Source organism: Lithobates pipiens, unplaced genomic scaffold, assembly GCF_037356315.1.
Source record: "Lithobates pipiens isolate NorthernLeopardFrog02 unplaced genomic scaffold, aLitPip1_a1.2 Scaffold_22, whole genome shotgun sequence".
In the NCBI taxonomy this organism is placed as follows: Eukaryota; Metazoa; Chordata; class Amphibia; order Anura; family Ranidae; genus Lithobates; species Lithobates pipiens.
In genome coordinates, this window is record NW_027507784.1 from 120,623,665 (window position 1) to 120,646,001 (window position 22,337).

Consider the following 22,337-nt stretch of genomic DNA (forward strand, 5'->3'; position numbering starts at 1 on the left):
GACACGACGCAATGCACGCTCCAGAAAGAAGGCATAAGGTACCATGTCACTGATGGCGCCATGGCTGCGACTGACCAGTTTGGTGATCTCCTCAAATGGCCGCAGAAGTCTGCATGTGTCGCGCATGAGCAGCCACTGGCGCGGTGAAAAAAAACCCAGCTCCCCAGAACCGTTTCTTTCGCAGAGTTCATACAGGTAGACGTTAACTGCACGTTTCTGCTGGAGCAGCCTATCAAGCATATAGAAGGTTGAGTTCCATCGCGTCGGGCAATCGCAAATAAGACGTCTGACCGGCAGATGGTGTCGCCGCTGAATGTCAGCAAGGCGAGCCATGGCCGTGTAAGATCTTCTGAAATGGGCCGAGATTTTCCTTGCCTGCCGCAAGATGTCCTGGACCCCAGGGTATTTGACAAGGAATCGCTGCACGACCAAGTTTAAGACGTGTGCCATGCACGGCACGTGCGTGATTTTGCCCTGTTTCAATGCGCTAAGCAGATTGGCACCGTTGTCACACACCACTTTACCAACTGTCAAATTGAGCGGTGTTAGCCACTCATCTGCCTGTGAACGCAAAGCTGAAAGGAGTGCCGGGCCAGTGTGGCTCTTTGCTTCCAGGCACAACAGACGCAGCACGGCATGGCAACGTCTCACCTGGCATGTGGAATAGGTTCTGGGGAGCTTGGGCGGTGCAGTGGAAGAGACGCTAGCAGCGGAAAAGGAGGAGGCAGCTGAGGAGGAGAGGGAGGAGGATGGAGTAGGAGGAGGAGAAGAAGAGTCAGGCCTGCATGCAATCCGTGGCGGTAAAACCAAATCTACACGGGTGCCACGGGTTACATGCTTGACGGCCGTCAGAAGGTTCACCCAGTGGGCAGTAAAACTGATATACCTTCCCTGCCCGTGTTTGCTAGACCACGTGTCTGTGGTCAGATGTATCTTGGCACCGACACTGTGTGCCAGAGATACATTCACTTGCCGCTGAACATGGCCATATAGCTCTGGGATGCCCTTCTCTGAGAAATACTTCCTTCCTGGGACCTTCCATTGTGGTGTTCCAATGGCCACAAATTTGCGAAAGGCCTCCGAGTCCACCAGTTTATATGGCAGTAGTTGGCGGGCTATGAGTTCTGACAAGCCAGCCGCCAACCGTTGGGCAAGAGGGTTATCCGGCGTCATCATTTTTTTACGCTCAAACATTAGGCCCACGGAAGCCTGCCTTTTTGCAGAAAAATGTGAGCTTGGCGTGATGGAAGGTGGAGTGGAGGACAATTGTGAGGAGAGAGGAGAAGGAGAAGTAGAAGACGAGGCTGGACGGTGAGAGCCTGCAGTGTGGCTTTGTGTGTTCCGTTGCTCCCACTGGGCTCGGTGATGGCTGCTCATGTGCCTTCTTAAGGCGGTCGTCCCTAGGTGAGTATTGGGCTTACCGCGACTAACGCGTTGACTGCAAAGATTGCAGATGGCAACGCTATTGTCAGCAGCGGACACGTTAAAAAAAGCCCACACTGCGGAGCCATGTGCCGGTGTCCTGGGAGCGCCAGATGTGACCGTACATGGTCGATGACTCGCTCCTGATACATTTGCAGTCTGCTTTGTCCCTGCTGTGCAATGTAAGTCATTGCTGCTTCTCCTCCCTATCTGCTGGTCCATATCTCCCTCTGAACTCCCCTCCTCTTCCTCTCTTGTGGGCACCCACGTGACATCACTAGACACGTCATCATCAACGTCACCTTCCCCACCGCTATAAGTAGAGTAGGCAGCAACACCGGGGACCAACCTCCTCCTTGGGCTGATCTGGGTACTGGCGTCAGACTGCTGAGTAGCGCTTGTTGCTACCTCCTCTTCCTGATCCAATACCAAGAGTGGCTGCGCATCAGAAATGTCCTCTTGATATGGATCGGAAAATAATTCCAGTGACTCAAGCGGAAGGTATGTGGTGGTGGTGGTGGTGGTCGTGTTGTTGGTGGTAGTGTCTTTGGGGGTGCACATAGCAGAGAGTGAAGAAGAGGGTGCAGATCGAGAGGATGAGGAGGGTGCAGAAGAGTAAGGCTGAGCGAGCCACTCAACCAAGTCTGGTGCATCCTTTAAAGTAATTGAACGCACCTTCTGCAACTTCCCACTTTGGCTCAAGCCTGTTGCTCCTGCCCTACCCCTACCACCCCTGCGGAAGGGCCTGCCTCTTCCTCTGCATGTCATTTTTTAAATGACCCTGTGACAAAACTCTTAGTCCCTATACCGCTGAAGGACTGCTGCAGTATAGGTGAGCGGTCAGCAGTGGTGCACGTCAACCCTATCTATTGTGGACCTATAGCGGTCCTTACAGAACAGCAGACTGTACCGCACTCAAGCCTATGTACCGTAGCACCCTATACCAAGTTACCAGTCCTTATAAGAACTTTTGTGGACCAAGCAGGTTGTGTATTAGTGTTTAGCAGACTGTACGTCAGTCCCTATACCGCTGAAGGACTGCTGCAGTATAGGGCAGCGGTCAGCAGTGGTGCACGTCAACCCTATCTATTGTGGACCGATAGCGGTCCTTACAGAACAGCAGACTGTACCGCACTCAAGCCTATGTACCGTAGCACCCTATACCAAGTTACCAGTCCTTATAAGAACTTTTGTGGACCAAGCAGGTTGTGTATTAGTGTTTAGCAGACTGTACGTCAGTCCCTATACCGCTGAAGGACTGCTGCAGTATAGGGCAGCGGTCAGCAGTGGTGCACGTCAACCCTATCTATTGTGGACCGATAGCGGTCCTTACAGAACAGCAGACTGTACCGCACTCAAGCCTATGTACCGTAGCACCCTATACCAAGTTACCAGTCCTTATAAGAACTTTTGTGGACCAAGCAGGTTGTGTATTAGTGTTTAGCAGACTGTACGTCAGTCCCTATACCGCTGAAGGACTGCTGCAGTATAGGGCAGCGGTCAGCAGTGGTGCACGTCAACCCTATCTATTGTGGACCGATAGCGGTCCTTACAGAACAGCAGACTGTACCGCACTCAAGCCTATGTACCGTAGCACCCTATACCAAGTTACCAGTCCTTATAAGAACTTTTGTGGAACAAGCAGGTTGTGTGTTAGTGATTAGCAGACTGTACGTCAGTCCCTATACCAATGAAGGACTGCTGCAGTATAGGGCAGCGGTCAGCAGTAGTGCACGGCAACCCTATGTATTGTGGACCGATAGCGGTCCTTACAGAACAGCAGACTGTACTGCACTCAGGCCTATGTACCGTAGCACCCTATACCAAGTTACCAGTCCTTATAAGAACTTTTGTGGACCAAGCAGGTTGTGTGTTAGTGTTTAGCAGACTGTGCGTCAGTCCCTATACCGCTGAAGGACTGCTGCAGTATAGGGCAGCGGTCAGCAGTAGTGCACGGCAACCCTATGTATTGTGGACCGATAGCGGTCCTTACAGAACAGCAGACTGTAACGCACTCAGGCCTATGTACCGTAGCACCCTATACCAAGTTACCAGTCCTTATAAGAACTTTTGTGGACCAAGCAGGTTGTGTGTTAGTGATTAGCAGACTGTACGTCAGTCCCTATACCAATGAAGGACTGCTGCAGTATAGGGCAGCGGTCAGCAGTAGTGCACGGCAACCCTATGTATTGTGGACCGATAGCGGTCCTTACAGAACAGCAGACTGTAACGCACTCAGGCCTATGTACCGTAGCACCCTATACCAAGTTACCAGTCCTTATAAAAACTTTTGTGGACCAAGCAGGTTGTGTGTTAGTGTTTAGCAGACTGTGCGTCAGTCCCTATACCGCTGAAGGACTGCTGCAGTATAGGGCAGCGGTCAGCAGTGGTGCACGTCAACCCTATCTATTGTGGACCGATAGCGGTCCTTACAGAACAGCAGACTGTACCGCACTCAAGCCTATGTACCGTAGCACCCTATACCAAGTTACCAGTCCTTATAAGAACTTTTGTGGACCAAGCAGGTTGTGTATTAGTGTTTAGCAGACTGTACGTCAGTCCCTATACCGCTGAAGGACTGCTGCAGTATAGGGCAGCGGTCAGCAGTGGTGCACGTCAACCCTATCTATTGTGGACCGATAGCGGTCCTTACAGAACAGCAGACTGTACCGCACTCAAGCCTATGTACCGTAGCACCCTATACCAAGTTACCAGTCCTTATAAGAACTTTTGTGGACCAAGCAGGTTGTGTATTAGTGTTTAGCAGACTGTACGTCAGTCCCTATACCGCTGAAGGACTGCTGCAGTATAGGGCAGCGGTCAGCAGTGGTGCACGTCAACCCTATCTATTGTGGACCGATAGCGGTCCTTACAGAACAGCAGACTGTACCGCACTCAAGCCTATGTACCGTAGCACCCTATACCAAGTTACCAGTCCTTATAAGAACTTTTGTGGAACAAGCAGGTTGTGTGTTAGTGATTAGCAGACTGTACGTCAGTCCCTATACCAATGAAGGACTGCTGCAGTATAGGGCAGCGGTCAGCAGTAGTGCACGGCAACCCTATGTATTGTGGACCGATAGCGGTCCTTACAGAACAGCAGACTGTACTGCACTCAGGCCTATGTACCGTAGCACCCTATACCAAGTTACCAGTCCTTATAAGAACTTTTGTGGACCAAGCAGGTTGTGTGTTAGTGTTTAGCAGACTGTGCGTCAGTCCCTATACCGCTGAAGGACTGCTGCAGTATAGGGCAGCGGTCAGCAGTAGTGCACGGCAACCCTATGTATTGTGGACCGATAGCGGTCCTTACAGAACAGCAGACTGTAACGCACTCAGGCCTATGTACCGTAGCACCCTATACCAAGTTACCAGTCCTTATAAGAACTTTTGTGGACCAAGCAGGTTGTGTGTTAGTGATTAGCAGACTGTACGTCAGTCCCTATACCAATGAAGGACTGCTGCAGTATAGGGCAGCGGTCAGCAGTAGTGCACGGCAACCCTATGTATTGTGGACCGATAGCGGTCCTTACAGAACAGCAGACTGTAACGCACTCAGGCCTATGTACCGTAGCACCCTATACCAAGTTACCAGTCCTTATAAAAACTTTTGTGGACCAAGCAGGTTGTGTGTTAGTGTTTAGCAGACTGTGCGTCAGTCCCTATACCGCTGAAGGACTGCTGCAGTATAGGGCAGCGGTCAGCAGTGGTGCACGTCAACCCTATCTATTGTGGACCGATAGCGGTCCTTACAGAACAGCAGACTGTACCGCACTCAAGCCTATGTACCGTAGCACCCTATACCAAGTTACCAGTCCTTATAAGAACTTTTGTGGACCAAGCAGGTTGTGTATTAGTGTTTAGCAGACTGTACGTCAGTCCCTATACCGCTGAAGGACTGCTGCAGTATAGGGCAGCGGTCAGCAGTGGTGCACGTCAACCCTATCTATTGTGGACCGATAGCGGTCCTTACAGAACAGCAGACTGTACCGCACTCAAGCCTATGTACCGTAGCACCCTATACCAAGTTACCAGTCCTTATAAGAACTTTTGTGGAACAAGCAGGTTGTGTGTTAGTGATTAGCAGACTGTACGTCAGTCCCTATACCAATGAAGGACTGCTGCAGTATAGGGCAGCGGTCAGCAGTAGTGCACGGCAACCCTATGTATTGTGGACCGATAGCGGTCCTTACAGAACAGCAGACTGTAACGCACTCAGGCCTATGTACCGTAGCACCCTATACCAAGTTACCAGTCCTTATAAGAACTTTTGTGGACCAAGCAGGTTGTGTGTTAGTGATTAGCAGACTGTACGTCAGTCCCTATACCAATGAAGGACTGCTGCAGTATAGGGCAGCGGTCAGCAGTAGTGCACGGCAACCCTATGTATTGTGGACCGATAGCGGTCCTTACAGAACAGCAGACTGTACTGCACTCAGGCCTATGTACCGTAGCACCCTATACCAAGTTACCAGTCCTTATAAAAACTTTTGTGGACCAAGCAGGTTGTGTGTTAGTGTTTAGCAGACTGTGCGTCAGTCCCTATACCGCTGAAGGACTGCTGCAGTATAGGGCAGCGGTCAGCAGTAGTGCACGGCAACCCTATGTATTGTGGACCGATAGCGGTCCTTACAGAACAGCAGACTGTAACGCACTCAGGCCTATGTACCGTAGCACCCTATACCAAGTTACCAGTCCTTATAAGAACTTTTGTGGACCAAGCAGGTTGTGTGTTAGTGATTAGCAGACTGTACGTCAGTCCCTATACCAATGAAGGACTGCTGCAGTATAGGGCAGCGGTCAGCAGTAGTGCACGGCAACCCTATGTATTGTGGACCGATAGCGGTCCTTACAGAACAGCAGACTGTACCGCACCCAAGCCTATGTACCGTAGCACCCTAGACAGACCAAGTTACCAGTCCTGATAAAGAGCTTTGTGGAACAAGTGAGTTGTGAATGATTAGCAGACTGCAGCAGAAGGGCAGCAGTCAAGTATAATATTCTTTCTATATTTGGAAGAAAGAATATTATACGTGTACAAGCCTATTACCGTACCACTGATACCAGTCCTGAAAAGAACCTTTGTGGAACTAATAGTAACAGCAAGTCTTTAAAATTATCCTCACTGCCTGACACACTGCTTCCTGCCTGTCCCTATACAAATTGGCAAAAAAGAGTAGGCTGGAACGATTAGCTGGAACAGCTCTTTTGTGGACCTGATAGTAACAGCTAATGATGATGATGATGATGATGATGAAGAAAGACTAATCTGGCTGAGCTGTCCCTAAAATAGCAGCATACAGCGCTCTGTCCCTTTATCTAAACTGACAAAAGAAACTCAGGCTGCTGACCTAACACCTATACCAGTCCTGAAAAGAACTTTTGTGTACCAAATAGCTAGCGTTTTCTCTGTCCCTACTCCACACAGGATCCTTTCCCTACAGTGACAGAAGAAAGAATGTAAAATGGCCACCGGATCGGGTGTATTTATAGGTTAGGGGGAATGTCCAAGTGTCCATGAGCTGTCATGTCTCAATTGGTTGTCCTGTAACACATGATAAACGTGTCACGAAAGGTTAAAGTTCTTGTATACATTAAACACGTAAGTCCGCCGGGGCGAACGACGGAAAAAGGCGTTCGAACCCGCGGACGGCGAAAGTCGGAAATTCGCCGCGAAACGACCGCCGGGCGAACCGTTCGGCCATCACTAACAATAATCAAACATGGATCATTTATATTTGTTTATGATATATATATATATATATATATATATATATATATATATATATATATATATATATATATATATATATATATATATATATATATATATATATACACATACACACACACACACATACATGATTATACTTTGTATATTAAAAGTAGCACAAATGAGTTTTTCCAATTAATATTTATTATGTAGCTGAGTCATTTCATTTATTCATAATAAAATATGAATTTATGTTTAAATGTATACATGTTTAAGTAGATGAACAAAGAGCTCCAAATACAATACAAATCTTCTAAATTACACAGGGAGTCCATTCATGACATTCCAGCAATATTCATTATCTCATTTATCTCCATGGCAGTGCTGCAATTAGAAAAATAAAGATTTATGTATGTTTATGTAACAACATTAAAATGTAACATTAAATTCCATTCCAAACACAATAGTTGTTAATGATTATCTGGATATGGACACTGTTGTATAGATTAAAAGTAACAGAAGTGTTGGGTAGGTGTAGTCCTATTGACCCTTCTGTTGGGCTCACAATGTTGTCTTTTTTGGTCACGCATTTTCTAGAAATATAACTGCATATGTTCTACTACATGGGACTCTTCACAGATACTCACATTGATGTCATTTCTTATACCTGCCTATGTTGTTTCTCATACCTGCCTGTTTGGACCCCTTCATTCTTTCTCTATGTGAGGATTGTCACTGTCTGTACACTGCCTATGCTGACAGTTCTATTTTTGTACTTGACTTTGTCTACTTACAATGTTCTATTACTATTTGAAATCTTAATAAAAAGATTGAAACAGAAAAGTAACAGAAGCCATGCAACTATATTATATTTTACAATATGTTTATTTTAGTGAACTCACCTTTTTAGCTTAGCAAGGGTGATGGTGATGTCCATGGTGTTCGTGATGACCATGGTGTCCGTGATGCCCATGGTGTCCATGGTGCCCGTGGTGTCCAAGATGAATGTGGGGGCCATGGTGGCCATGATGTCCATGATGTCCATGATTTCCATGGGGTTGACCAAAATAGCCTTGTGGGTAACCTGGTGGACATGGTGGAGGTACGCATGGTGGGGGTGCACATGGAGCTGGAGGATAAGCTGGGTATCCTTTAACAAAACACAGGTAGATCTATTATACAGAAATGATTAACACAAATGTCACAGGACATGAACCTGAATATTAAATCATTTTTACTCTTAGAGAGGATCCCGCAAGGTCTGCAAATGCATTGCATACTAGCCCATTATATGACACTTACCTGCAAATGAAGCCCGTGCTGTCCCCTGAGCAGGTCGCGTGACGTCACTCCCACACATGCGTGCAGGAGCCGTCGGTCACGGCACGCGCTTGGGGGAAGAAACGGCATGGTGGTCCGTTTCTTCATGACATCGACACACTACAAGTGAAATATCTCCTAAACGGTGCACATGTAGGCTTACCTGTAGGTAAAAAAAATATCTCCTAAACCTGTACGGTTTAGGAGATATTCCCCTCGGTATGCGCCGCTGACTGCAGCGGCGCATGCGCACAAGGGGGTTCTCTCCGTGAAAATCCGGCAGCGCTCGTCCGGCCGGATTTAAATCTCCCGCGCGCATGTGCGGGAGTGACGATATCGCGTCTCCGGCCACTCACAGCGCCGGAGCCGCGATACCCGGAAGAGACGCCGAGGGAGCATGTCGGCTCCCTCGGCGTGGATAGGGCGAGATGTCGGGGCCTCGTTCTAAGGTAAGTATTTCATAATGAGCTAGTATGCGGTGCATACTAGCTCATTATGCCTTTTGCTTTGCAGGTTTTAAAAAAATAAAAAATAAATTGCGGGTTTACTACCGCTTTAAGCAGCTCTTAGTGTGATTCTTATTTGGTTGATGTAAGGGTAATTTGTTACTATCATGCAGTCAAATGCATTATAGATTCAAAAAGATTCAAAATAAAAGCTTTTTTATACTTTTACTGTTATTTCAACCAGCTAAGGACACATGGAAATAAAATCACTAACAATCCTAACGGACATTGGGTGACCAGTGAACATACCGTATATACTCGAGTATAAGCCGAGATTTTCAGCCTCTTTTTTGAGGCTGAAAGTGCCCCCCTCGGCTTATACTCGAGTCATCGCTGTCTGCCTGCTCGATCAGCGTGTCGAGCAGACAGACAGCGGACATTCTACCATTCAAACGCCGCGCCTCCGCCTCCGCCTTCGCCTGTGATAGGCGGAACACTGAATTTCCCAGCAGCCTGTGTTCCGCCTATCACGGACATCGTCTCATCCTCGTACTACGGACGAGGATGAGACGATGTCCGTGATAGGCGGAACACAGGCTGCTGGGAAATTCAGTGTTCCGCCTATCACAGGCGAAGGCGGAGGCGGAGGCGCGGCGTTTGAATGGTAGAATGTCCGCTGAGGCGCCGACGAAGAGCGGCGATCCTGGCAAGGCACGGGACGGAGGCAAGGCAAGGCACGGCACGGGACGGGACGGAGGCAAGGCACGACACGGGACGGAGGCAAGGCACGGCACGGGACAGAGGCAAGGAGGCAAGGCACGGGACGGAGGCAAGGAGGCAAGGCACGGGACACAGGCTCGGGACACAGGTAGGCTGGACACACACACACACACACACACACACACACACACACACACACACATGGACACACACACACAGGGATGGATGGATACACACACACACAGGGATGGATGGATGGATGGAGACACACACACACAGGGATGGATGGATGGAGACACACACACACAGGGATGGATGGATGGATGGAGACACACACACACAGGGATGGATGGATGGATGGACACACACACACACAGGGATGGATGGATGGATGGACACACACACACACAGGGATGGATGGACGGACACACAGGGATGGACGGACACACAGGGATGGACGGACACACACACAGGGATGGACGGACACACAGGGATGGACGGACACACAGGGATGGACGGACACACAGGGATGGACGGACACACACACAGGGATGGACAGGCATGTCTCACCCTCGGCTTATACACGAGTCAATAAGTTTGCCAGTTTTTTTGGGGGTAAATTGGGGGCCTCGGCTTATATTCGGGTCGGCCTATACTCGAGTATATACGGTAGTCTGTATGTTCACAATAAGAAAATCAGCTTGTCATAACTAAAGTCATGATTGAAGACACAGGAAGCATTCCACTCCCTCCGTCTTTGTGAAGAGTGCCTGGCCAGAAAAGAGCCTGTCCATGTTCTGTGCCTCTGATGTGTTTCACTCTTACAGCCGTGGTAAAGGCATGTTTCATTTTCTCCAATGATAGGAGAATGTTTGGCTATTAATGAATATGTTGGTAAACTTTTTGTTTGATAACTATAGTTTCTGAAGGCCAGAAATGATCTTCAGTTTATGTGTCCACAGCCCAAATGTGGTGCTTTAAATAATTGCTTGGTTTTATGAGTTTGTGTACAGTCACCCTTAGTGAGTTGCCAACTGAATTATTATTGCATAGAGATTGTAGTGATCTCTAAGACCCCATACCCACTATCCAACTTTTGTCACATTTCCTTCAGATATTCTAAAACCATGTAGTGCAAGGGCCTGCCTGATTGCATACAAATTGAAACTTCTAAGGTTTGACTTCATATTATATGGTTGTGGTAAATCTAAAGGAAAAAATTGTCAGAAAATTGGATAGTATGTATCCAGCTTAAGCCCGTAAGCCATTAGGCCATCTCCATCATCTGTAAACTAAGAGGTTTAGTTACTAAAACTGGAGAGTGCAAAATTTGGCACAGCTGATACATTTTTGCCAATCAGCTACTAACGTTAGCTTGTTCAATTAACTACTTCAGCCCCGGAAGATTTTACACCCTTCCTGACCAGAGCACTTTTTGCGATTTGGCACAGCGTCGCTTTAACTGACAATTGCGGGGTCGGACGACGTTGTATCCAAACAAAATTTACGTCCTTTTTTTCCCACAAATAGAGCTTTCTTTTGGTCGTATTTGATCACCTCTGCAGTTTTTATTTTTTGCACTATAAACAAAAAAAAAGCGAACATTTTGGAAAAAAAGCAATATTTTTAACTTTTTGCTATAATAAATACCCTTCAAAAAGATATTTTTTTGCTCAGTTTAGGGTGATATGTATTCTACATATTTTTAGGAAAAAAAAAAATCGCAATAAGCGTATATTGATTGGTTTGCACAAAAGTTCTAGCATCTACAAAATAGTTTTATGGCATTGTTATTATATATTTTTTTTCATTAGTATTAGTGGCGAGCTGCGATTTTTATCATGACTTTTGGCGGACACATCGTACACTTTTCACAGTATTTTGGGACCATTGTCATTTATACAGCGATCAGTGCTAATAAAATGCACTGATTACTGTGTAAATGACACTGGCAGGGAAGGGGTTAACCACTAGGGGTCGATGAAGGAGTTAAGTGTGTCCTAGGCAGTGATTCTAACTGTGGGGGGAGGGGCTACCTAGGACATGACAGCAATCACTGTTCCCGATGACAAGGAGAAGTAGATCTATGTCATGACACAAGGCAGAACAGGGAATTGCCTTGTTTACAAAGGCATCTCCCCGTTCTACCTTTCCACACCGCAATCGCCTGAAAGGTGTCAAATTTAAAGGGAAGTACCCGTATGCTCATTTGCCTGCAGTTATTACATCTTTCAATTAAGTCATGACTGGTTCACACACATTGGAGATATATGTACTGTATGTGTAAGCACATGTGAAACAAGTGCTTTGTAAAGGTTGTCATACATGGCCCAATTTTTGATCTTAGTTGAAAAGGATCAGAGTTTAAATTGGGACTTCATCAGGGCAAATGCCATGTAACTAGCACTGGTGAAAGCCCTGAGTGACATTTTCTCCAGAAAATATATTTTAGCCTTTATTCACCCAACATGGCTGTGAGTTTAGCTTTAAATTTAACATTTGAGTGTAGGTCTGCTTTAGGAAATCTGCATGGTAAAAGTGCCATGATATTGTAAAACTACAGGGAGCCACCAGCAACCAAAAAGCCTCACAGGAAAGGGTAATTGTGTTCTTTTTTTTTAACATAGATTTAAGGATAATATATTCGAATGCTGTATGCTAGAATTAAAGGGATAATTTTACTAGTAGCTATGCTTTGTTGTAAGAACTCTTTTGCCCTAACAGTAAAATAAGGTAATGGGCAAAATGCAGGACTTAAACCTGGAATTTCTTTTTCCAATGCCTAGTTATGGTAAGAGGGGCTGCTAATAAAATATGCATCACAACATGTCAAAATTGTAATGGGAAGATATCTATACCCTGATTCAAGATAGCTAAAGATGAGTACGGAGATGTGAGGACACCAGATATGTCAGAGATAATTTTAAATATTTGGTTCCAAAGGCTGGTAAGATGTTTACAAGACCAGAAAACATGTAGGAGGTGTCCCACAGACACCAGGATGGGGAACGAGAAGATTATATTTTAGCTAGCCGATAGGGTCATCGAAGTGCATAAACCTGAAATTTGTTAAATAGCTATTAAGAATGCATAAAGGAAACTTAGCAGAAATAATTCAGCTGGCAACTCACCAAGGGTTTGTTTACACAAGTGGCACCTCTGAAAATCGATCTGCAGTGGATCACTTTTCAGAGGGAGTTTGAACAGTGGCTGGAAGGCGATGGGTCACTTCCTCACTGTATTTTAACCCCGTAAAGCCTGCACCACCACGCTGAAACTGTGTGCATTGCACGTGGTTGCATGACCTATGCATTCGGTAATTACCCCTTCCGTAAATATTACCTTTTACTACTCATACCTGTACCGTTCCATTTTTCCTCCCCCATTCCCAATAAATAGACCACACCGGAGTTTGGAGTATAAATTGGCCATAGCAGCCTTTTATTTTAACCAAAACCTTTAACCAAAATAAAATAAATAACTTTAATGTTAAATAGAACATACTTATATATATATATATATATCTTGCAGCAGCAATTACAACTCCCAGTCGTTTGGTCTTTGACGGTACCTCGGTTCCATTTTAACGTTACCCTTTTCCACACCCACTGCGGGACCAAATTTTGTACCATACAAGGCCTCCGGCCGTTTAACAGCCCGGAGACAACCCCCACCTTCCCGCAGTGTCACCAAACCCGTATCCCAGCCTACCCTTCCACTGGGATACACCAAAAAAGGGGGACATACCACCTATGAGCCCCCCACACCGTTCCATCACCTAATTTCCTTTACCCCGTCAAAGACCAAAGACACCGCCTTCCACTGCTATGACGACCTCCACAACCGAACCTGCAAGAAAAATGAGACAACCGACAACCACCTGAAAACAAACATAGCATCTTAACCTAAAGGGCGGGTGGGCGGGCAACTTCTCCCTTGTGACCCCACGCTTCCTGCCGTGACTCCTCCCCTTGCTTTTATAACACTCCGCCCTCTCCTTTTCCCTTCCTGCAGCTCCACCCCTCCCTCTAGCTTCTCACTAGGATTAACCCTATAGGGGCTACCTAGCATCAGTCATGCCAGCCCTGCACCTCCGTCCAGCCTGCGTTTCCGGGCTTCCCTGGTCAGTTGCAGTGCAACCCTATTAAATTTACAAGGGGTATGCAAAACATCATAATTCACATAACACTCTTTGACCAAGTCTTCTTTCTTCTGTTTACAGGAGACAATATGCTTTCTTTGGTGTCAATGTCACTGCCTGCATGTAGATACTCCTTACTGGCTGTCCAGCTGCATTGTCCTCTCTTGATTCAGAAGAGAAGTCTCGGCGATGATGTCAGCATGTCTGGACCAGTCAGTAGAGGATATCTGAAGTGCTGGATTTCTGGTGCCCTGCACCCAGAATGGTGCCAACAAGGGAGTAAAACTTGCTTTTGGTAAGGATATTGGCTCTATAGAGATCCTTCTATAGAAGCACTTTATATGCTAACCATAGGAACTTTATATGCTAACCATAGGAACCTTGTAAACATAAAAAAAAACTAGTAACACGTGGGTATCACTTACCATACGGGTTTGGGTTGTTGTTCCACATGATTGGATATCTTTAAAATAAACAGGAAAAAAACATTATTTTACATAATGAACAGGGATTTTAATTCAATCTCAGATAATGTATCATGTAATTTAAATTGTAACTTCACCCAAAAGGGGAAGTTCCACTCTTTCAGACCCCCCCCTCCCCTTCAACTTTTGGGACTTGATTTTTTTTTTTTGTATTGCTTTTGACAGGTACCCGCTGTCACTTCAGCTCAGATTGCCTAGGCGATCCCCAATCTCCCTCCCTGCTCAAAGCCTTCTGTGACACTTTACAGGTCCCAGAAAGTTGAAGGCCTATTCAGAAACAGCAGCATGGTTAGCACATGTGCAGTGGGCAGCTGGTTGCCCACAGTTGACAAGCTGGCACCAGGATCCATGGAACGGTGAAGAAACCCATTCGGGTAAGGATAGCACTGGATCCCTGGACAGTTTGAGTTTTAGTTTATTAAAAGTCAGCAGCTAAAGTTTACTTTAAAAGCCTAGTCTACCACCGGTGAACTACAGCCAGAGCAGCCCACGTGACTACAATGTGCTCTAGGAGCCCAAATGCCCCTAAAGCCTCGTACACATGCTTAGATTTTCAGACGACCGAACGGCTGTTTTTTGTGGCATGCTAGTCTCATGTCGAAAATGAAGAGGTTACTCCCAATACGAAAATTTGTCTACGACAGGACACGGTGTCAGGAGTGACGTAATGTGTTGAATAGTTTTGTATGTATTCTTTTGTTTCTGAACATGCCTAGTCTTGCCCCTAGTCATGTAGTGCAAGGGCCTCCATGATTGCACACAAATTGAAACTCTTAAAGTGGTTGTAAACCCTTACAAACCACTTTGACCTACAGGTAAGCCTAGATTAAGGCTTACCTGTAGGTCCATGAAATATATGCCAAAACACAGGCACTGTAGGCACACTGAGCGCGCCCCTGTCAACTGCGATATGCGGCGAGTGGCGGCTCCCGTGCGCATGCGCGGGAGTGACGTCATAGCGGCTTCGTAGAATGACAGCGGCGGAGCAGCGAGACCCACCGAGAAGATGGATGCTCCAGGGGACAGCGGTGACTTCGCTGGCTCCTGTGTCCGGTAAGTGATACATAATGGGCTACTATGCGATGCATAGTAGTCCATTATGCTTTACCTTTGCAGGAAATCAAAGAGGAAGTAAACCCATCAGGGTTTACAAAGAGGAAGTAAACCCATCAGGGTTTACTTCCTCTTTAAGGTTTTATCTCATATTATATGGTTTTGGTAAATATGAAGACAAGAATCTTCAGAAAATCTAATAGTATGTATGGGGCCTAAGCCCCATTTAGCTCCTGTATAATACAGGGTCTGATGTTGTTCAGCAAAACCAGTGGACAGAGTTGTAAAGAAACATCTCCTCTCTGGCAAGTAACTGGATTTATCTGACTCTTTTTCCCACTGACCACCAATATAAGGGGAAATCTTCTTGATGACCACCTTTCTCAAAAGGATATTTTCTCCTCCACCAACTACAGTGTTCTCTAGTAATTCATCAAGTAAATTAATAATGAAATCTATTTTTCCCTTATCTATTAGCTATGTGGCATCGCTAAATTTTTGTTTATAAATTGTGTACAATTCCAAATGTATAATCTTTAGAACATCAAAAATTAACAATATAAATTTAGTTGGATACAGAATTAGAACATATGGATACAATCAGATAACTTTGTGTAAGTGTATGTAAACCGTGAATTTATTTTTCAGTGTGTTTGATATCAACAGTATACCATTTTATTAAGCAAATAGTCTTTTATAAAATCTGTTGCAAAGTTTTTTAACCTGGCTGGAGATCCTGTCCGTAGCAACACCTCCTGTTGCAGGCTGACAGTATTAATTTCCTCACAATTAGCAGAAGCTTTGTCAGTCCGCCATACAAGGTCTTTCAGCTGGCTGTTGTAGCGCTAGCCCCCCCCCCCAGGAACCGCTTGGCAATTTGGGTTCTCTATTCTGCACCTTGACTCCAAAAATAACCTCTGCCCCTCTGACACACCTGGTTATATGAAAGTTATTGCAAACACTTATAAGAACATGAGTATAAAGTAGATACCTTTAACTTAGCTGTGAATTGGCATCGGGAAATAGACACAAGACTGTTTAGTGGTAAATTAACTCTATGGGTCCTTTCACACGGGGCGGATCAGTTCTGATCCGCCCCGTGGATATCCGTTTGCTCAGCGGGGATCACTCCGCCGATCCCCGCTGAGCAGGGAGATGACAGCTCCGTCTCTGCATACTGCGCAGGGACGGACCTGTCACAGCGCCGCTCTACCCTATGGGAGATCGGATGACGACGGACCGCAGTGCCCGTCGTCACCCGATCCGATCCGCAGACGGATGGAAAAATAGCTTTTTCCTCCGTTACACTTTTTCGGATCGGAGCGGGTCGGATGTCAGCGGACATGTCACCGCTGACATCCGACGCTCCATAGAGCTCTATGGAGCACCCGTTCAGGTCCGCCTGAAAAACTGACAGGCGGGCCTGAACGGGACGTCAGTGTGAAAGGGGCCTATATGTTGGTTATTGGCATTGGTAAGAATAAATGGTGGTTTGAGCATAAATTAACACACAAAAGGTGGGTTCAGATACAGTCTGCCACACAGTTTAATTACTATGTCAAAGTAACATAGAATAGAGTTCTGTACCACTGGACTAGGAACAATGCAAGTCAGCAATAAAGAGTGCATATAACTGCAATTGAATAATAATACTATAACTACTCTACAGTGCACTCTAGCATAATGGCTAGGATACGGTAAAGTGTTTACCAAGAGGTGAAGGTCTCCGAGTAGCAACTGTAAAGGGACAGTCCTTAGTCCTAACTCTTCAACCGGCTAGCGTTGGGGCCAAGCTGTACCATTGGTGCACATGAGAATAGTGCCAGTCAAGCCTGTAGGCAGCAATAAGGCTACAAAATGGCTGCATGGTTAATTCCTAAAGGGCTCAGCTTCCCTAGCAGCAAATAGTAAATCCTCATAGCGGCAACTCATCACAGTGATATTGCAGCTCACCATCTAGTCACACAGTGATTAGTCCACTATCTGCCTTGTACCCTAGTGACTCTGACTGTCGGGACCCCTAAACTCAGCTCTCTGGATCCTGATCAGGCCATCGATATGCAGCATTGATGGTGCACACAAGACAGCGATGTGCACTCTCCAGTCTTCCTCATAGCAAGATGAAACTGTGTCCTGTACAGCCTGAATAAATGAAGCTCTTTACCTTCCTCCTGGAAATCTATCTTTGGGAAATGCAGTTCCAAAGTTATTGATTAGAGTAGAGTCCCTCTCCTCTTGACTACAGTTCCCATAATGCTCAGCAGCTCCCTCCACTTGCTGATATAACTGTTAACCAGTTCAACACTGCAAGACAGAAAGCTACAGAAAGCAGCTGCAGCCAGTGTTTCTCTCACTCTCCATTCTTAGCCAAACACCTAGCTACACCTGTGAGCTGGCCATATAATAAACCTGATAGGTGACCCAACAGCAAACTGAAAAAAAACCCCACAAGATAGGCTGACAACACTGTTGCTGATTACCACGCAGTGACTTGTCAATCCTAGAACAAGAAGTGCTGTAAGGGCTCTTTTATTTGTGCAGCAAGCAATGTTATTCCTCTGAAATCTATGCTTGGATCCCTTTTTAGACATGTGACAATATGTCATCTGCCTGATTTTGCCCTATAATTGGCATACTACTGCGCTGCAAAAGCATGCATTACACTCTGTAACATTGTGGTTCTGGTGTAGCCCCATAGAACTACAGACTACAGTGGCATGAGTAAAGCCGTGAGCAGCTGAATGATAGTGTTCAGATGGGCTGTCAGGGAGCATTAAAAAAACAGCTCAACCTCACGTATGAACAATTCTTTACGGGCAGAATCACAAGGTAAAACATTTTGCAAAAGATTTCCAAAAAAAAAAAATATATAGTTTTTTTAGAAAACTGTATGAAATGAGATATGATGCCAAACATAATGGAAAAGGATATTGGATTTACATTTTTTACATTTTTACATACACTTTACTTACAGATATATATGAGGCTGTAAAACGTATGACACTTTTATTAAAACAAAATACTGCTTTAATTAAGCATTTTTAAAGTAACTAAATTGTTCCAAGTGCCTGCTTGTCTGCTTGTGTAGGACATTGGAATCTTCCATCTCTGGTAATAAATTCAGCGCAGATCTCACACAGTTTAATATATAACAGCAATATGTGAATGAATAAAGTACAAGTCCTGTCTGCCACAGAGGCAGCCTAGAGCTTTGTAGCTGACAGCCCAAACGGAGGTACAGACAACAGAGCTACAGGCAGTGTGTGCAGGACCCTAGCATTACACTCCCATGAAAAATAACAAATGCACATTTTTTCCTGCAAAAATACAGCCATTTAATATTTTTTCACAAAGGTGAACCTAGCCTTTAAAGGCGAAGTAGAGCTAAAGCTTGTTTAGCTATATTTCTTCTGTGGATCACAGGAGTGCAGTGTGTTCAACAATTCTGTCACCCGCTAAAGCCCGCTGTCGGCTGACATCACAGAGCCGGTCCAGGCTGGGGGGCTGGAGGATCGGTTTAATGCTGCATTCACCTAGGTAAGTAGCCCCTTACCCTAAATAGTTATTTATAAATCAAAATCTGACCACACATGTTACAATCTGATGACACAATCTCAACATTTCCTAAAAACTAGTGCAGGGGAAAACCTGATTAAATACAAATCAAATGTATTGTTCCGGTAGGCCCGAGTACTGTACAGATGTTGGTAATTCCAAAGTTAAAGCTGAACTCCAGGGAAACAAAAAGTTAACTGCTCATTCTTGTGTGATTCCCAGTGTGAACCGGCCCTAAAAGTTGTGATTACATCATGTATAATGTACATACCAGACACTCGGACTGTGGAGGTGATCCTCTGTGATGTTTACTCCAGGCACTTCTCTTCTGCTCTACACAAAAAGAGGGAATAAAGTCAGAGAGGTGGCAGGGTGTGTTCTGGGCTGTATTGTAAATAGTCACTGATGTCAGTTATCAGCTAATTATTTACATGGGCTTTCCCTGCACCTTTATTACAGGGGCGGAACGGAATGTAACAATTCTGCCTAGAACTCGTCTAAAAAAGAGACTGTACACAACGTCATACCTTGTGACAGTACCAATCAGCTGACTTTGTTGTGAAACTAGTTATGTCTCATAGCTGATGTAATCCCCTCTCTTACAAAAGAATAACTTCCTGTCTGACTAATAATCACTGGATAAATGGACGCCACCAGAAATAGTTTGAATTTCATGAAAAGCCAATGTTTGTTTTAAAGATAGATAGATATATCTATATCTATCTATCTATCTATCTATCTATCTATCTATCTATCTATCTATCTATCTATCTATCTAATCTATAGTGGTGTGAAAAAGTGTTTGCCCCCTTCCTCATTTCCTGTTCCTTTGCATGTTTGTCACACTTCAGTGTTTCGGAACATCAAACCAATTTAAACAATAGTCAAGGACAACACAAGTAAACACAAAATGCAATTTGTAAATGAAGGTGTTTATTATTAAAGGTGAAAAAAAATCCAAACCATCATGGCCCTGTGTAAAAAAGTGATTGCCCCCTAAACCTAATAACTGGTTGGGCCACCCTTAGCAGCAACAACTGCAACCAGGCGTTTGCGATAACGTGCAATGAGGCTTTTACAGCGTCCTGGAGGAATTTTGGCCTACTCATCTTTGCAGAATTGTCCTAATTCAGTTACATTAGAGGGTTTTCGAGCATGAATGGCCTTTTTAAGGTCATACCACAACATCTCAATAGGATTCAGGTCAGGACTTTGGCTAGGCCACTCCAAAGTCTTCATTTTGTTTTTCTTCAGCCATTCGGTGGTGGACTTGCTGGTGTGTTTAGGATCATTGTCCTGCTGCAGAACCCAAGTTCGTTTCAGCTTGAGTACACGAACAGATGGTCGGACATTCTCCCTCAGGATCTCTTGGTAGACAGCAGAATTCATAGTTCCTTTTATCACGGCAAGTCTTCCAGGTCCTGAAGCAGCAAAACCAGACCATCACACTACCACCACCATATTTTACTGTTGGTATAATGTTCTTTTTATGAAATGCAGTGTTCCTTCTACGCCAGATATACTTGGACACACACCTTCCAAAGAGTTCCACTTTTGTCTCATCGGTCCACAGAATGTTGTCCCAAAAGTCTTGGGGATCATCAAGATGTGTTGTGGAGAAATTGAGACGAGCTTTGATGTTCTTTTTGCTCAGCAGTGGTTTTCTCCTTGGAACTCTGCCATGCAGGCCATTTTTGCCCAGTCTTTTCCTGATGGTGGAGGCATGAACGCTGACCTTAACTGAGGCAAGTGAGGCCTGCAGTTCCTGGACGTTGTTGTGGGGTCTTTTGTGACCTCTTGGATGAGTCGTCGCTGCGCTCTTGGGGTAATTTTGGGCGGCCGGCCACTCCTGGGAAGGTTCACCACTGTTCCATGTCTTCGCCATTTGTGGATAATGGCTCTCACTGTGGTTCGCTGGATTCCCAAAGCTTTGGAAATGGCTTTATAACCCTTTCCAGACTGATAGATCTCAATTACTTTCTTTCTCAATTGTTCCTGAATTTCTTTGGGTCTCAGGATGATGTGTAGCTTTTAAGGATCTTCTGGTGGACCTTACTGTGTCAAGCAGCTCCTATTTAAGTGATGCCTTGATTGTGAACAGGTTTGGCAATAATCAGGCCTGGGTGTGGCTATAGAAGTTGAACTCAGGTGTGGACAACCACAGTTATAGTATGTTTTAACAAGGGGGGCAATCCCTTTTTCACACAGGGCCATGATGGTTTGGATTTTTTTTCACCTTTAATAATAAACACCTTCATTTACAAATTGCATTTTGTGTTTACTTGTGTTGTCCTTGACTATTGTTTAAATTGGTTTGATGTTCCGAAAACACTTAAGTGTGACAAACATGCAAAGGAACAGGAAATGAGGAAGGGAGCAAACACTTTTTCACACCACTCTATCTATCTATCTATCTATCTATATCTATATATATATATGAGGCAGTCACACTGCAAGTCGCGCTGCCTCAGTGTGAACCGGCCCTACAGCTTGCATAACAGTGTAAATTTGCTGTCCCCTCAAAATAACTCAACACACATACATAAATGTCTAAACCGCTGACAACAAATGTGAGTACACCCCCAAGTGAAATTGTCAAAATTGGGCCCAAAGCGTCAATATTTTGTGTGGCCACCATTATTTTCCAGCACTGTCTTAACCCTCTTGGGCATGGAGTTCACCAGAGCTTCACAGGTTGTCATTGGAGTCCTCTTCCACTCCTACATGATGACATCACGGAGCTGGTGGATGTTAGAGACCTTGCGCTCCTCCACCTTCCGTTTGAGGATGCCCCACAGATGCTCAATAGGGTTTAGGTCTGGAGACATGCTTTGCCAGTCATCACCTTTACCCTTAGCTTCTTTAGCAAGGCAGTGGTTGTCTTGGAGGTGTGTTTGGGATTATCATGTTGTACTACTGCCCTGTGGCCCAGTCTCTGAAGTGAGGGGTACATGCTCTGATTCAGTATGTCACAGTACATGTTTGCATTCATGGATCCCTCAATGAGCTGTAACGCTCCCCAGTGTCAGCAGCAATCATGCAGCCCTAGACCACCTCCATGCTTGATTGTAGGAAGACACACTTGTCTTTGTACTCCTCACCTGGTTGCCACCACACATGCTGGACACCATCTGATCCAAGTAAGTTTATCTTGGTCTCATCAGACCACAGGTCATGGTTCCAGTAATCCATGTCCTTAGTCTGCTTGTCTTCAGCAAACTGTTTGCAGGCTTTCTTGTGCAGCATCTTTAGAAGAGGCTTCCATCCATGCAGCACAAAGGGGTTAATTAATTGCCATTGGTCACAAATGCGTCAGTCGGTACATTACCCCCCTCCATGCTGTGAATTACAATTACCAATCATCATCATCATCATGCCACAGCACCTGTATTGTGTGATTATCATGATGATAATGATGACATAGAATGACATTAAAATTCATCTTTAGGCCTCATTCACACAGGGGGCATGCTGCAGATATG

The 22,337-nt window shown here is 45.2% G+C and overlaps 1 long non-coding RNA gene across 1 annotated transcript; it reads right to left on the reverse strand.

Moving 5' to 3' along the window:
- Positions 1-7,321: 7,321 nt before the first annotated feature.
- On the reverse strand, positions 7,322-19,275 carry LOC143924114 (uncharacterized). The gene is made up of 4 exons (XR_013261824.1): positions 19,127-19,275; positions 14,188-14,225; positions 8,038-8,285; positions 7,322-7,519 (listed from the first exon to the last, which is right to left on the reverse strand). It is a non-coding gene; the product is annotated as an uncharacterized LOC143924114 (long non-coding RNA).
- Between the last annotated feature and the right edge of the window lie 3,062 nt (positions 19,276-22,337).